Source organism: Protopterus annectens, chromosome 13.part0, assembly GCF_019279795.1.
Source record: "Protopterus annectens isolate FY-2018-M chromosome 13.part0, PAN1.0, whole genome shotgun sequence".
Classification (NCBI taxonomy): domain Eukaryota; kingdom Metazoa; phylum Chordata; order Ceratodontiformes; family Protopteridae; genus Protopterus; species Protopterus annectens.
Window position 1 is genome coordinate 43,781,872 of NC_056747.1, and position 17,650 is coordinate 43,799,521.

Consider the following 17,650-nt stretch of genomic DNA (forward strand, 5'->3'; position numbering starts at 1 on the left):
ACTACTCTTCTGCCTGGTGTATCATGAATAATCATTTTCCACAAACACTCTACTGTCTCCCACTTTTAGTACTTTGTCCTTCTGTTACAGTTTTGTTAGAATCAACTCCTTCTGCTGGTAGGATTGCACCTTTACTATTAATGGTCTAGGTTGCTTTTCATGGCCAGGTTTGGAGCATACACACTATATGCCCTTTCAATTAACTCCTCCTGCTGTGGAATACCAGTCCAGTTGCTGATTTATGCTTTCATAAAATTAAAACATTCTGTTCCTTCCAGCTTCTCTGGTACAACAGAAAATCTTGGATTCTCTGAATTTCTCTTTTGCTGGCATTCAGGAAAGGCAGTTACTAGCCAGTTACTGAAATTTACCCAAAAATACCCAAAGATCTGAGTTTACTGGCTCTCTCTTCTCAGTCTCTGTTTTCACACTAGGTTCATAGGTAGGTACTAGGCTATTGCCCCTAGGGCCTACACAAGCCTAGCCATAATGATTCCCTGGCTATTGCTTCCCACAAATATTTACTTTCCTGGACCCCTGTCTAGCAGGGCTACTGATGTGATCCCCGGGGTGAATTTCCTATCTCCCATCTGATCGTCAAGGTTCCTCTTGAAGAGGGCCATTGAGGTGCTCTGCCTGACATGTATGGTCAGCCTATTCCAGAGTATGGGGAGTCTCTGGGTCAAGAGCCTATCCCTCCAGCATGTTCTATTCATTGTGATGAGATCCCTGGAGCATGTGGCTCGAAGGGATTGGCATTTCGTTAAGTGTAGCATGTCCAACAACTCTGGGTTTGACATGGCCTTGTATGTTAGGCAGAGAGTGCCTCTGCGTAGGCGATATGCAACACATTATAGCTGGTGTTTCTTTAGATGGTCAGCATAAGGCATCTGCTTTAGACCTGTGATTCTTTTTGTGAGGTATTTCTCAGGCCTTTCTAATTGTTGCAGATGTCTTGTGAGGAACATACCAAACGGGACATTGTATTCTATAATGGGTCTAATAAAGGATGAGTACAGTGGGATAATGACCTCCTTTTTTCTGGATGAAAAGTCCTTAGTGATGAGGTGTGCCATGTAGAAAGATTTTCTAACTGCTGTGGCTATGTGGTTATCAAAGGTGAGACCACTGTCCACCTGTGTCCCTAGGTCTCTTATCACACTTTCTGTGTTTAGTGTACTGCCACCTATGTGGTAGTTCACAGGTATGTGTTTTTTCCCAAAGGGGACAACTATACATTTCTTGGCATTTAGCTTGAGCCCATGGCTCTGGCACCAGGCATCTGTTTCAGTAAGGCCCTTTTGCAGTATATCCACATAATTTGGGGATTCAATAATGGCTCCTAGCTTGCAGTCATCTGCGAACTTTGTAAGCCAGAGTCCCTTAGTGTTGGCCTGTACTTCAGAGAAGTAGTTGCCAAACAAGAGTTGTCCCAGGACAACCCTGCGGTACACCACTTGTCACTTGTCTGGAGCTGGATTTGGAGTAAGCTACTTTTACAGTCTGGTTTCTGTCAGTAAGCCAGTTTGCAACCCATTGAGTGACATAGGGATTAATGCCCAGCTTAGTAGGTTTATCTGTGATTCCAAAGTGGGGAATAGTGTTGAAAGCCTTGGCGAGGTCCAAGTAGGCTATGTGAACCACCTTACCCTCGTCCACAGCTCTGGAGGCTGATTCGAAGAAGTCGATCAGGTTCAGGAGGCAAGATCGGCCCTTCACAAACCCAAACTGGGTGGGGTCCAGTATTGGAAGGATGCCAATGTCTTTGTTTATAGGTTCCATAATACGTTCCATGGCTTTGCAGATCAGGCTCATCAGACTGATGGGATGGTAGTTCCCAGGATCCAAAGTGGTTCCCCCCTTGTGGAGTGGGATGACCGTAGCTGTGCGCCCCTCTATGGGCACAAAGCCTGAGGTGAGGCTATGATTAAACATGACACAAAGGTGAGGTGCCAGTTCATTTTGTAGTTCATGCAGTACACAGCCCGGGATGTCGTCTGGTCCCATGGATGCTGTATTCTTGGCTTTGGAGAGTGCAGTTTTTAAATCCAATTTAGATATAAACAAAGACAGCAAACAGCTCCGGAACCACCAATAAGTGCTTCACCACTCGCCAGCAAAAAAAAAAAAAAAAAAATTTATTGCAACAAAACTGAAAGCTTTTGACAATATAAGAAATGTAACTTTGAATCTATTAATACAAGTTAAGCGCTTTCACCCAAAGCATTTGGGCTTCATCAGAACAACTCGTAATTCAAAACTTCAGGCTTATATACGTTTTTTGGCGCCAAGAAAATTTTTAAATGTTTAAAAGCATTTAAAGAAACAGTATCCTTTATACTACTATTTCAAGCCGTAAAAAACAAAATGGCTTCATCATATTAATCCCATGAATACTGTGATAAAACTTCATATGTGTATAAACAACATATAAAAATATACAAATACATACAGAAATATACAAAAATATACAAACATGTAAATAAACTAATTGAACTCTTAGTATTATATATAATAAAATAACACACCCACTGACTATAAAATATATGAAAACGTGATGTATAGTCCCAAATAAAATATCATACAATTAGTGTGTGGACTATAAATCTATATACTCACTATCTAATCAAAATTTATATATGTAAAAAACTATTACTAAGTTTTTTGTATTTGTATATTTTTATATGTTGTTTACACACATATGAAGTTTTATCACAGTATTCATGGGATTAATATGATGAAGCCGTTTTGTCTTTTACGGCTTGAAATAGTAGTATAAAGGATACTGTTTCTTTAAATGTTTTTAAAGTATTAAAAAATTTTTTGGCGCCAAAAAAGTATATAAGCCTGAAGTTTTGAATTACGAGTTTTTCTGATGAAGCCCAAATGCTTTGGGTGAAAGTGCTTAACTTGTATTAATAGATTCAAAGTTACATTTCTTATATTGTCAAAAGCTTTCAGTTTTGTTGCAATAAATTTGTTTTTTTGCTGGCGAGTGGTGAAGCACTTATTGGAGAGTGCAGTTTTTACCTGCGTGGCCGTGATTACCGAAATTTGGCATTCTTTTGGTATTGAGATGGGCCCTTTAGGGAGTGAGAGGGGGGTGAAGTTGGCACTGAATCTAGCTGCCAGGATATTGGCAATATCCTTGGGATCAGTATATCTAGTGCCATTCTGCTGTAGCTCAGAGCAGATCTGAGTATTGCCATTTAGATTCTTGACATAGCTATAGAATGCCTTGTGGTTATCTTTGGCAATTTTGTTTTTGTGACTAGCTTTGGAAGATTTTATGAGGGATCTCAGCTTTCTACTGAGGCTGGTGAGGGTGTTTTTTGAATCCTGGGTTCTTCCTCTTTTCTGCAACAGTTTCTTCCTTCTGTTGTACAGCTTATTTTTGGCAGGGGACCACCAGATTAGCTTCCTTTTTTAGAGAACAGGGTCTGGGTTCTATTTAGGATGGCTCGGTCCATGCACGAGTGAATGTGCTCGTACAGCACCTTAGTGTAGGATTCAGCAGTTGAACTTCCAGTTCCCATCCGCATGGGTGTCATGAAGTTTGCTACTTCTGACTTCAGAAGCATGAAGCTGGCTTTGGAGAAGTTTTTTACAGAGGTTTCCTAAAAGGGGGGTGGGGTGGAATGTGGATGTCATGGGTGATTAGCTTATGGTCTGATCTGACCAACAAGGGGGTGACCACTGGTGTGGAGTATCAATCTCCCATGTTGGTAATGACCAGGTCTAGAATATTGGTACCCCTGGTGGGACTATGAATTAGTTGCTCTAGGGCGTTGGAATTTATGAATTCCAAGAATCGTTGAGCAAAGGTGTTGGTACAGGAGTAGTTTTCTCAGATAATGGCAGGGTAGTTGAAATCACTCAGTATTACGGTGTTTGATTGTATCTTAATATTTTCCAGTATGTTTAGAAAGGTGTACTGAGAATTGTGGGGCATGGTGGGGGATCTGTAGCAAGCTACAAATTGTATTGCAGTTTTGCCTAGTGTTAGTTGCACCTGGAAAATTTCAGATGCATTGTGTTGGACACTCCTCCACCTTTAGTGTTTCGGTCCTGGTTTGGTGGCCAAAAAGTGTGGTATAAGTTGTAGCCTGGTATTGCAGGGGTGCTCTCTGGAGCTTTGAACCAGGTCTCAGTTACTGCACAGATATCGATGTTATCTATTTTTAGGAGAGCCTTGAGAGAGTGAATCTTGCATCTTGAGGTTTAGACTTCTAGCACTGAGTAGCATTACCTTCAGATTTTGCTTGCTTGTACCTGTTATGGTGGTAGCTTTGTCCTTTTAACCTTACCTAAAAAAGGCACTATAGGGGTGGCAAGAGCCTTAGCCAGTAACCTGAATCCCATGGGCGACAGGTGCAAACCATCTCTTCTTGCAAAGCATCGTGGTTTGTTGATCATGTTGTCCCAGACAGACAGATACTGGATCCCTTTTGAATGACACCAGAAGCTTAGTCAATTATTGAAGTCAATCATTTTGCCCTTATACTGTGGTATCATTCTGGGCGATGACAGCATGCTACTCAGGGCTAGGGTCATATCTGCCTGGGCTACATGATCCGAGAGCTCTTCCATGTCTCTTTTCATGTAGTCCAGGGAGGTACATCTCAAGTCATTCACTCCAACATGGACAATGACAGAGTCATATTTGTACCTGTTGTGGAGTGACTTGAGTGCATGCATTATGTAGTGGATCCTGGCACCCGACAGCCAACTAACTGTAATTTTCTCCTTGTTCGGCCTAGTGAGTGGGACATCAGTGTGCCTGACTACAGCATCACCTATGCCTAAAGTGTTGGATACGTTGTCTTGCCTTAGGGGCTGCTGTTGGGTGGCACACTGGTGTTGTGAGCTATGTGACGCTTTGGTTGTGTTTGGGGGTGGTGTTTGTTTGCTTTTCAGCTTCGGAGGGCCTTGTTGCTTGGGCAGGTTAATGTTAAGAGCCTCTGTATATGTGGATTTTGTGTTGCTATGTGTGGGTTTTGGCGATGTGGGTTTTGAAGGACTATGTTGTGTGGGTGTTAACCTTCTCCTCTTGACTGTCTAGCTTTGCTTCAAGTTTGGCTATGTAAGTGCATCTCTCGCAGGTTGTAGTGTTTGGTGGTAGGAGGAGAGGGTTCTCTGTGTACATGAGGCAATTGCTGCATTGCCCCAGTAAGTCCAGATTCACCAGGTGGACAAGAGAAATCACCGGAAGCCGACCCTTGGACATGCCTGGTTAGATGCTTTCTTTGTGTAGTTTTCCCTTACTTTTTGGCAAGGTACTTGCAGTTGTAGGCTGTCTAGTGCCTACAACTATTTTCTCCTTATTACCAAGGGGAGGTGAGTGCTTGTAACAAATTAAGGTTTCCTAGTGCTTTTTATCAAGTTTTAGAGCAAGTGCTAGTCACAGATATACAGATTTTAGTGCTACTGCTGAAAAACTAGCTAGTTCTAAGGGAAAATTCGAAGACCAGACTTTCTGGCACCAGGAATAGTTTAACCTTAGCCCCGCAGTGTGCATTCATGCCATAAAGTTGAAGGCAAGGCAAGTGCACAACTGGAAAATTACTTACAGGCAGAAATACAGTGACATATGTAGCTAGTCTACTTTTTAAGCTTTCTGAGAAGTGCAGGTAAGAAAAATGACCAAAATCTGCAAAAATTAGAAAATTCAGCAAAAAGTAATTGCAGTTAGCACAAAAAGTCTCTCTTTCTCTTTTCTGGTGCTGTTACTGCAGTCTGCAGGACGCCCAAACAGGATCTGCTGATATAAAACAAGCTCAAACATGTGCAAACGCGCATATTTATGCCAGAAAGTTGAAAGGGATAGAAAGCCCAAAATGGCCAATAAAACTGCAATTTCAGAGCTGGAAACCACCCCTCTAGTGTTAGATAGGCAGTATAATGCTCCCACTCTCACTGGTAAGCATTAGGACCTCCCTCTACCACAGCAAGGTCTGGATAGCTCTAAACACTGAAACTAAAGTCAGTAAAATAAGTAGCTAGTCTACCTTTTAGGATTTCTGAGAAGTGCAGGTAATAAAAATGACCAAAATCAGCAAAAATTAGAAAATTCAGCAAAAAGTGCTTGCAGTTAACACAAATAGTCTCTCTTTCTTGTTTCTGGTGCTGTAGTAGTCTGCAGGTTGCCCAAACAGGATCTGCTGATCTAAAACAAGCTCAAACATGTGTAAACATGCATATTAATGCCAGAAAGTTAAAAGGGATAGAAATCAGCCCAAAATGGCCAATAAAATTGCAATTTCAGAGCTGGAAACCACTCCTCTAGTGTTAGATAAACAGTACAATACTCCCACTATCACTGGTAAGCAGTAGAACCTCCCTCTACCACAGCAAGGTCTGGAGAGCTTTGAACACTAAAACTAAAGTCCTAAAACCAGCAAAGCCTGGAAACTGGAATATTCTAGTTAGAAAAGGTGGGAAATTAGCAAGCAAGATACATTTTTTTGTTAAATCAGCAGATGTACAGTAGATAAGCACAGAAAGGCTAATGCACTTGAGTGTATAGCCCAGAACAGTAAACTCAATTAAAACTTTGCAAAATTAGAAATTTTAAAATTTAAACTTTTTAACTAAAGCAAGGCAAGTGCACAACTGTAAAACGACTTACAGGAAGAAATACAGTGAAATAAGTAGCTAGTCTACTTTTTAAGCTTTCTGAGAAGTGCAGGTAGTAAAAACGACCAAAATCAGCAAAAATTAGAAAAATTCAGCAGAAAGTACTTGTAGTTAACACAAAAGTCTCTCTCTCTCTCATTTCTGGTGCTGTAGTAGTCTGCAGGATGCCCAAACAGGATCAGCAGAAATCTAAGCTGTAACACAATCTGCAGCCATCTTGGAAGTCCCAGTGTTGTGAAATATTTTGTTACAGTTTCAAGTCTTTTTGGAATATAAAAGTAATGGAAATAAAACAAAGGCTACAGCCACAAATTAGGTACCTTTTCCCAAACTGGTTAAACAATACTCATATTTATGGAGACATGACAAAATGAAATAATTAGGAGTATGGACTAAAAAGGCTTCTGTGATAGCAACTAAGAATATGTGGAAAGTGACTAAACAAAAGAATACAGAAACTGAGAAACTGGAAGCTCTTATTGATATATATATATATAAATATATAGATAGATAGATAGATAGTAAGATATAAGTAGTGAAAATATTTTCAGTCCCTTTAGTTTATATATGGGTCAGGCATATTTTTATCAGCCAGAGGTGAAGTCATGGACAATATTTAATGAAGAGTAGAAGGAATTTATCAGAGATGTCTAGAGTTAACTGGGATAAGCTGATCCTACCAATAGAGTAGGCTTAGGATTACCTGATTTTAAAGGATATCTTACAGCTGCACAGTTAAGGTTTGTATACAGAAAGTTATAAATGAAAATGGAAAGGGATGATGTTAAAGCATGAGGAATGTTCAAGAATTAAAGAAAGAGTTGGAATTTGGATGCAGATCTTTAGGGAGAATAATAACAACCATACATATTATTATATCCATAAAGAGGCAGACAGTATTATAATAACTAAGCCAACATGAGAATGAAGAAAGGAGATTTTGCTAATAAGGATTACTGCAAGTAGGGGCACAGAAAATAGTCAAGAGGGGGCTGGAATTTACTGGAAAAATTTACAAAGGAACCAAAGTATCAGGAGCAAACAATTAGAGAAGGAAAGGTAATAATGTGGGATGAGGCCAAAATGGCATTTGAACTGTAGGCTAGAGACTGCCTTCGCTACCAGGGATTGATATCAGAGTATAAAGAAAGGGACAGGGGAATCCCAAGAGAAAGACTGAGTCTAGAAATCTAGAATCTAGAAAAGATACTCCAGTTAACAAAGCAAAATTAATAAGTTATGTAATACATTGCACAATAACTATAAAAATCAGAGGATGTTAGAAAATCAATTTAAAAGAGAACAATGGGAGGACATATGTATAGCTCCCAAATAAACAACCTATTCCAGAAGGTTTAGGATATTTGCTTGGAAGTGGTTAAGAAGGTATTTTTATATTCCCAAGCAGACTTCATAGAAATTTTCCTCAGGTAGACAGCAAATGTTGGAGATGTGATTGGAAAGGAAGAAGCAACTGGGAACATATATTCTGAGAGTGTAATTAGTTTGCTGGTTATAAAAATTCCCTACAGACCACTCTGTCGGAAATAAACAGGGTGGACAAATGGCTGTAACTGCAGAAAATTATTCTTTTGAGCTGGGACACAGGATCTGAAGTGCCTAGACATACTAAGGCTTAGTTAAGTTTAATTCTTTTAGCTGCCAAAAAAGCAATTACTAGAAAATGGAAAGAAATCAAACTCTAAACAAACTGCATTTGAAGTTTTGAATATTATGAAAGAGAAAAGAACTGGAAGAGGGATCTTTAGAAAAGGGAAATAGCAAATTACATAGAAATAAATGGAAGTTGTGGGAACAATATATGCAGAATAATGTTCTTGAGGAGGAAGATTGAGGTTTAAGGGAAGGCAGAAATTCATCAATTTATGTAGTAATGGGCTGGTGATAGTTACAAGGATATGTGATGCATAATGTATGTAAATGGAAAAATGTTAATATGGTTTGTTTTCTTTTCTGTTAACGTATGTTTGTCTATTTCTTAAGGGATAATTTAATAAAGGTGTTTAAAATATATAACATATACAATAAGAACATATAATCAAGGTTAATATGGAAACAATAATCACCCCATATATTGAACTAAAACTATCCCAAAACAAAACAATTATGCACACTATGATGCCCGCACCCTGCCCCAGCAATCAAGGAGCCTCAATCCTCACCACTAACACCCAGTCTCATATATGAGGAAAGGATAACAAATACACACAGTAAAGTACAATTTCCCTTAAGTGCACACAGAGATCACAGTCAGTCTGGGTCTGGTTGCTCCCTTGCTCCCCAGGTCCCCAATAAGACTCCCCACTGGCACAGCTATAGGGTCCAGATCTCAGCCTAGCTGGCAAGCTAACCTCCAGTACCCTCTCTGTCCAACCAGTGCTTCGTGTCCCTGCCCAAGTAGCTGACACACACACACACACACACACACACACACACACACACACACACACACACACACACACACACACACACACACACACACACTTTGAGATAAGTATTTATACAACTTCACAGACACTCCTGGGAAGGGCTGACACAAATTCTCTAGCTGTGCCTCTTTACCCAGACTATAAGGTAGTAATTACTGCCACCACCAGCTAATAATTATCAGCTACCCAAAGGCCCTTAAAAGGGTGTCCAATTATTAATGTGCAATATTATTATCCAATAGTAGTGTAACTTAAGCAATCTTAAGGCTTTGGAAGGGCTTATTACAGGATCACTTATAAGCATGCAATCTACTCTAGAGCTTACTTGTCTCTAAACAAACCAGCCACAGGTAAAAGGTTTTTAAAATATTTAATAATAAATACTTAAAACACAAAAAAATACTACTACACCACAGTGTTATTCAAGAGTTCCGAGATCACACAGAAACTTAAAATAAATCAGTAGTACAGTTCTAACATAACAGAAAAACACTTAGTCTAATCTTTATAGTCCTAGCTATTTCTACAAGAAAACACACTTCTAAGATAACTTACTTAAGACAACAGGCAGTGCTGAGGTTGGATATCAAGACAAGAATGCTCAATAATTTCTGGTTCTCACTGTTTAAATTGAAACTGCAGTTCTGCTAAAACATTACATCATTTGTTTACACTTTCCTGGTTCCCAGGCCACACTGAAACTGCATTTACATTCTTTTACACTTAGGGCAATAAAGGACATTCCACATGTAAATTCTGGTCATTAACTTTAGCCTTAAAACAATAAGCAGGATGCTTACTCCAGACTCAACTCCAAATTCTAACTTCAAAGGGCATACAAAACATAATTTTAATTTCAAAGATCATTTGAAATGCTTGGCTTAGTTTTCTTTACAGCAGATGGCAATGTTGATACAATCTTGAAGTTCACATTTTACAGTGTTCCTTTCATTTAAGAAACAAGCCTGTATTTTATATTTATATTTACAAATGCCAGAATTATGTATCAAATTCTATTTGACTAAGCTGGCAGCCTTCACCCTTCTCTACCAGTCTTCACACACACACTATATGCATACCAAATGGCATAGACTGTATGGTGTACAGAACGTCTAGAAGAAGCATATGAAGATGAAAATGCATTAAGCAGATAAAAAGCATAATACCATTGTACTTAATTAAAACCACTTTATAATTTAAAGTTATGGACTCACCCACAACTAGCCATCTGTATTGTCCATTTTCATTCTTCCTCAACCGCATACTCTAGACTTTGGATCCAACTCTCAAGATTCTCCCTCTATCCATAATACCCTTGTCCATCCTGAATACCTCAGATCAAGGTTGTTGCCATATAATCCATATAAATTAGGCACAGAAGGGATAGTTGAACAGGGCTCAAACCTGGAACTATAAGTTCCAGTAAACAATTCAACAGGTTCCTCCAGAGGATTTAAGGATGGAAGATGGATGTGAGGGAAGATGAGGAAGAATGAAAATGGATAACACAGATATCTATTTATGAGGAGTACATAGCTTTAAAATCACACAGATGTTTATTTATGATAAGTACATAACTTTAAAACCTGATGTTGCCCTTTTCATTCTTCTTCAACAAATGGGACAGATTTCCCAGCTACACTGATCTTGGGTTGTCCTCATGGAAAGATATGCCTGAGTACCACTATGCCAAAGGCAGCTCTACTTCTGGATATTAAGTTCAATTTGCAATGAGTAACAAAGGTATGAGCATCGGACTATGTGGCTGCTGCACAAATATCATCAATGGAGGTTCTTGACCAAAAAGCAGATGAAGTAGTTATGGATCTAGTTAAGTGGGCTTTAGGTGGTCTAGGTAGGGAAATGCCTTGTTGAGAATAAATCCAGGAAATGCAATCTGTGATCCATTTAGCTAGAGTAACTTTAGAAACTGGATAACCCAGTCTTTTTGATGAAGAGGAGTCAAATATATGATGTGAGTTTCTGATTTGCTTTTCTTGTGTAGGTAGAAATGTAATTGTCTGTGCATATCTAAGAAGTATAGCATGCATTTTCCTTTATTTGAAAATTTTGGGAAAGATCTGTTAATGAATGGATTAGTTAATATTTGATTCTGAAGCTACTTTACGTAGAAAGGAAGGATTTGTGCATAAATTAACCTAGTCTTTACAGAACATAATGTGGGGAGTTTTTGATGAAAGAGCCTGGAGTTCAGAAATCCTTCTTGCTGAGGTAACACCTACTAAGAAGACTGTTTTCTATAAAATAAAATTTACGTAATTTTTTTGTTAAAGGTTCAGGAGTTCCTGACTTAGACATTGTAGCATGACTGTAAGATCCCAGGGAGGCATGCTTCCTGACAGAAATACCTGAACCTGCCTCCCTTGAGAGACCTTTAGCTGCATGCAAAATAAGCCTCACGGATCAATTAGAATTAGATTGTAGGGTAGCCAATTGTGAGGCCACAGAGGTCTGAGTCTCAGCAGTAGTGGTCCCAGAAAGGGAATTTGATAGTTCCTTTATTAGTGGTCTAAGGAGAAAAATGCCTTTTAGAAATCCTTACATAATTTGGAAGAAGCCAAAGAATTATTTTTGTCTTCTGTATAAAAAATGTAAATAGCTGCCAATTGCAGCTCCTTCTTTAAAAACAGCAGCCAAAATTTCAAGGACAATGTGAAATGGAGCAGAAAAGGGGTCAACATCATTTTTAATGCTCAAAGGAAGAATCTTTTCCACTTGCTCTTGTAAACTTTCTTGGTGGAATCTTTATGCAAGGATAATATAATGGTACATACTGGGGAACAGACCCTAGGCTGTCTGGCTATTATTGGAAGTGGAGAAACCATGCGGTCAGTCTAAGGGCCTGGATATTGGGATGGATCATTCCAGAAGGGTGTGAGAGAAGATCTGGAATTGGTTACAATATCCATGGAGGATAATGAAGATGAGACCAAAGGAAGAGGAACCACATCTGTCGAGGCGAGTAGGATGCAATGAGGATGACTGAGCTCTTTAACCAGATTGCTTTTTGTAGGAACTTGGGAATCAAGGGAAGAAGGGCATAAGTGTAAAGGAGACCAGATGGCCAAACGTGGATTACAGCATCTCTCAGTGACTCCCCCTATACAGGGATTGCTCAAAATACCTGCTGCACTTGTTGTTGTGGGGAGAAGCAAAGAGGTCACAAGAAGGTTGGCCACAATGATGGAAAATCTCTTCTGTCACAAACTATTGACAGACTACTCATGAGGCATCAGGACTGACCTGCTTAATCTGTCCACTCATAAGTTGGTTTTGCCTGGAATGTGCATTGCAACTAGAAGGAGGTTTGAGGAGCTCACCCACTGTCATACTCTCATGGCCTCTCTGCAAAAAGGGTAAGATCAGGTTCCCCCTTGTTTGTTGATGTACCAGACAGCAGACATGTTGTCAGTCTGAATAGCAACAGTCCCTAGAGGAAGAGTATTTTAAAATGGCTACAATGTTAATAGGACTGCTCTTATCTCCAGTATATTGATATGCAAATTGGTCTCCTGGGGGGACTACGGGCCTTGGACCTTCCTTCACAAGAAATGCCCTCCCCCACCTCAAGTGGGAGACATCTGTAGTCACCACAGCCATGGAGGGAGGTAAAACAAAGGGTCCATACTGAATTCTCAAAAGCAGACAATGTTGAATCTGACATTGTCGACACGAGAATAGGGAAACTGCAGAACATCGAATAGGTAAACGGAAATCTCAGTAAGGGGAGATTTCCGTTTACTTCAATGTAGTGCGGTCTCAGAGTTAGTATATTTAAGCAGCGGGGGGAGTGGGGGGCACAGCATTTAGGTTTTTTTTGTTGTTTTAATTTTTGTTTTCGAGCATTCAATGTTTTAACAGTTCGATCAATAAGAGTCGACCTTTAGTGATTCGAACTGTTAAATATTCGATGTTCCAATATAGACCCGAAACAAAAGGTCGAACCCGGCCTAGATAAATGTTGTCTGACTGGATCCAACACTGGATATATCACTTGCAAATCAGAGTACGTTTGACTGAAAGGATAAGGGTGTCAAAGAATAGACCATTAAACTGCTAGAGTCCATTAAAGAACATGCATACAGTAATGTGCTAAGGGAAGTAATACTATTGCTGCTGCCACAGATCTCAGTGCTTGAAGAATGAGTCTGGGTGGAGGAGATGGGTGGGAAAGCACTGGATGAATGTGAAATCTGAGGTTGTTTATGTGATGAATTGATAATGATGCAATTTGCATTGTTGTGTGCAGATGTGCACCAAAAAACTCCAGGCCCTGAACTGGTGTCAGCTTTCATTTGGCATGAAAACAAATTATATACTTACCATAACATTCCATCTGTGTTGCCCATTTTCATTCCTCCTCAACTGTTGGGTTCACATCTGACCCTCAGATCCAGCTTGGGCACTGCTTTAACGTGTGGCCACCACAAAGCTCTCAAGCTTCTCCCTAACCCATAATGCACCAACCCTAACATACATCAGATCTTGTTTGCTGTATTAATACAATATTCCTGACAGAAGAAACCATATCTGGAACTCAACATGAAGGACAGTAGTGTCCTTATAAGCTCTCATTCTTCCAGAAATCAACTATGAAAAAGGTTGGGGGTTGGTAGGTGAGAGATTGAGAAAGAATAAAAATGGACAATACAGATGGAATGCTATGGTAAGTACACAAATCAAAAGAACACATTCTATGAATACCAGCAACTAAGAGGAGACTTAGACACAGTTTTAAATCAGTTTAAACATTTTGTTCTTTTTATCCACTAGAACTTCATCAGAATCAAAAATGATCTATTATTTGCTCTTGTTTTAAGAAATTTGCATTCAGTGTATTGGAAGTTGTCAAGAATCTTCAGGGAACTACAAAGTACGGCTTGAGTGCCATGAATCATTCTGTCAAATCAAGTTAAGTTCTGATAAGTACCCAAGACTTAATGATTCCATTAATATTAAATGTTTTTTCTAACAGAGAGATTTTAACTTGTTTCTCTTTTGCTATGCTTTTGATATTATATATTTTTTTAATTTACATTTTCATCTAACGACATTGTTGAGGATAAGCTCTCGATTGGCTGTTTCATAATCGTGACTTTTTGGCACTATTTTAAACATTAGAGTTCTAGATTCTGATGAAGTTCTAGTGGATTAAAAGAACAAAAGTGCAAAACTGATCTAAGCACAACCGAGTCTCCTCTTTGTTGCTGGTATTCACAGAATTTGTTCATTTGGTTTGTGTGCTTTTCATTCTATGCCATTTGTTGTTTTTTTTTACATTGTTATGTCAAGTGCATAGCTTTTTTATCTGATATTGTCAATTTTCATTCTTTCAACTGTTGGGACAGAGTCCCCAGCTACCTAAAATCAAAGGTGGACTCTAAGGAAGGATATTCCTGAGCACTGTTGAGCCAAAGGCTGCTCTTCCCCTCAAGATCACATCCAGTTTGTAATGAGTGATAAAGATATGAGGACTGATCCAGGTTGCAGCCACACATATGTCATTCATGAAAGCCCTAGATAGAAACACTGAGGAAGCTGCAGTGGACCTAGTTGAATTGGTTGTTAAAGGATTTGGTACAGATAGACCCAACATGTTGTAGACAAATTATATGCAATGATATGCAATCCATCAGACATCTGACTAAAGTTATCTTTGCAACTGATTTGCCCAATTTAGAGTCTGCAAAGAGCAGAAATAATTGATCTTATTTCTTTTGTTCTATGTATGCAAAAATGTAATTGCCTGTGAACATCTAATAAATGCAACATACAGAATATCCATCTTTGTTTGCAAATTTAAGACAGAAAACTGGCAGATTAATGGACTGGTTGATATCAGATTCTGAAGCATTGGTACGTAATGTTACACTATCCCTATAAAAAATCAAGTAGGAAGGTTTACAGGACAATGCTTGAAGTTCTGAAATTCTTCTAGTAGAGGTAATGGCCACTAGAAAATATAGTTTTCCAGGTCAGGAATTTAAGATCACATTTTGCTGCTGGTTCAAAGGGGGAATGAATTAAGGCCTGCAATACCAAATCCCATGGCAGAGTATTGTCTTTATAGGGAGGTCTCAGCAGGAGAGTGCCTCTCAAAAAGGCCTTACAAAGCATAGATGAAGTCAGAGAAGAATTCTCAAATCCAATATGAAAGTTAAGAGATTGTTGCTAACTGAACTCTAATTGTTGAGGAGCTAGTTCCTTCATTAAAATTTGTTGCTAAAAATTCAAGAACACTTTGTACAAGGGCTGATAAGGGGTCAGTATGTTTCTGATGTGCCCACAAATTATAGTTATGTACTTACCATAACTTGGCATCTGTGTTATCTGTTATCTATTCATCACGTTATGGTCATGGATCCGATATCAGATCCAAGCCTGCATATTCAGAACACAGCTTAGCTCAAGCTCCTCCCCTCCCATAATGCTCTGCTGCCCTACACTCCCTCAGATCGAGTTTGCACAAGGAAGGAAGACAGATAAATCACAGAAACCAAATAGAACCTCCAAATCCAACCAAACTTCCAGGCAGGGGGCTGGAGGGTGGGATCGTGATGAATGGTGACTACAGATAACACAGATGCCAATTTATGGTAAGTACATAACTATAAATCTGATGTTATCTAGTCAACATTCCTCACATTAGGGTCAGAGTCCCCAGCTACCTAAATCCTGGGAGGTTTTAAGGAAGGACAAGCTGAAGAACTGTGTAGCCAAATGAAGCCCTTCCTCTGGAAATCAAATCCAACTTATAGTGGAAAACAAACGTGTGGGGAGAAGACCATGTTGCTGCCACACAAATGTCATCTAAAGATTGACGATCTGAAAAGGCAATGGAAGTAGAAACTGCCCTTGTTGAATGAGCCCTCACTGGTGTAGCTAAGGAAATACCTTCTGAGGAATATATAAAGGAAATACACTGTGAAATCCAATGGGAAATCATGACTTCTGAATTACCCCTGCCTTTTCTTTTAACAGAGAAGGCCACAAATAATTGGTCTGAATGCCTAAATTCTCGCGTTCGATGTAAATAAAAGTGAAGTTGATGATGAACATCCAATGTGTGCAGAATATATTCCTGTTTATTGGAAAAGTTAGGGAAAAATACTGGTAAGTGAATACATTGGTTGATATTCGCTGTTAAAACCACTTTAGGCATGAAGGATGGATCAAGTTTTAGAGACACTCTGTCCTTGTGGCAAATTAAATAGCATGGCTTGATAGTAAGAGCTTGCAACTCTGAGACTCTCTTTGCCAAAGTAATTGCCACTAAAAAGGCAGTCTTCCTGGAGGGAAATTTAATATTGCATGAAGCCGCTGGTTCAAAGGGAGGTTTTGTTAAAGCCTGAAGCACCAAAGTCAAATCCCATGGAGGAGAAGGATGTTTAATAGGAAGCCTTAATAGAAAAATCCCTTTTAAAAAGGCCTTACAGAGGCATGCAGAAAAGGTTGAATCACCCGAAGGTGAAAAATTGAAATCGCTGCCAACTGCACCTTGATAGTGGAAAAACTAGCTCCTTCTTTAAAGAGAGAAGTCAGGAAGAGAAGTATTTTGGGAATAGGGGTGGAGAAGGAGTCTAAATTCTTATTCTTCACCCAAACCGAAAACCTCTTTCATTTACTGAAATAAACTTTGCTGGTAGAAGACCTCTGAGAAGCAAGAATAATCTCCTTCATGGGTGAAGCTAGCCTGGATTTAGCCAAAATCACTGGAAGTGGATATACCATGCTGTCAGACGTAGGGTCAGAAGATTCAGGAGGCATCTGGCTTTCTGAAGTACTCTGGGAATTAGGGGTAACTGAGGAAAGCCATACAGGAGACCTAGAGGCCAATCGTGGGAGAGCACGTCCCTGAGGGATTCCCCCTCTGGGGGGATCAATGCAAAGAAGTTGTTGCATTTGTGGTTGATAGGAGATGCAAACAGATCGCAGCTCGGATTACCCCACTGATGGAAAATCTGTTGAGCCACCGAGTTCAGGGACCACTCGTGAGGGGTCAAGATAGCCATGCTCAATTTATCCGCCAACACGTTGGATGCTCCGGGAATGTGTGTTGCAATGAGAAGTGCCCCATGGCCATCGCCCACTCCCAGACCGTCATGGCCTCGCGACACAGCAGATAACATGTGCCCCCTTGTTTGTTTATATACCACACAACAGCCATGTTGTCTGATAGAACCGCAATTGTCGCGTGAGGAAGGCAGTCTTGAAAGGTGTGCAATGATAAAAGAACTGCTCTCATCTCCGGAAGGTTGATGTGCAGTTTGGTCTCTGAGGGCGACCAAGTCCCTTGGACCATCTGTCACTGGAAATACCCCGCCCACCCCAGGAGGGAAGCATTCGAGGTGAAAGTCACCAAAGGAGTAGGAGGAATGAAAGGCCTGCTTGCTAGGAGATCTGGAGATTGGATCTACCCAGGAAGATGCTTGTGACACACTGGGTGAGCCGAATGGGAAAAGACAGGGGATGCTGCCACGCTGACCATTGAACTGCGAGGGTCCACTGAAGGACGCTCATGTGGTACCGAGTCATAGGAACCA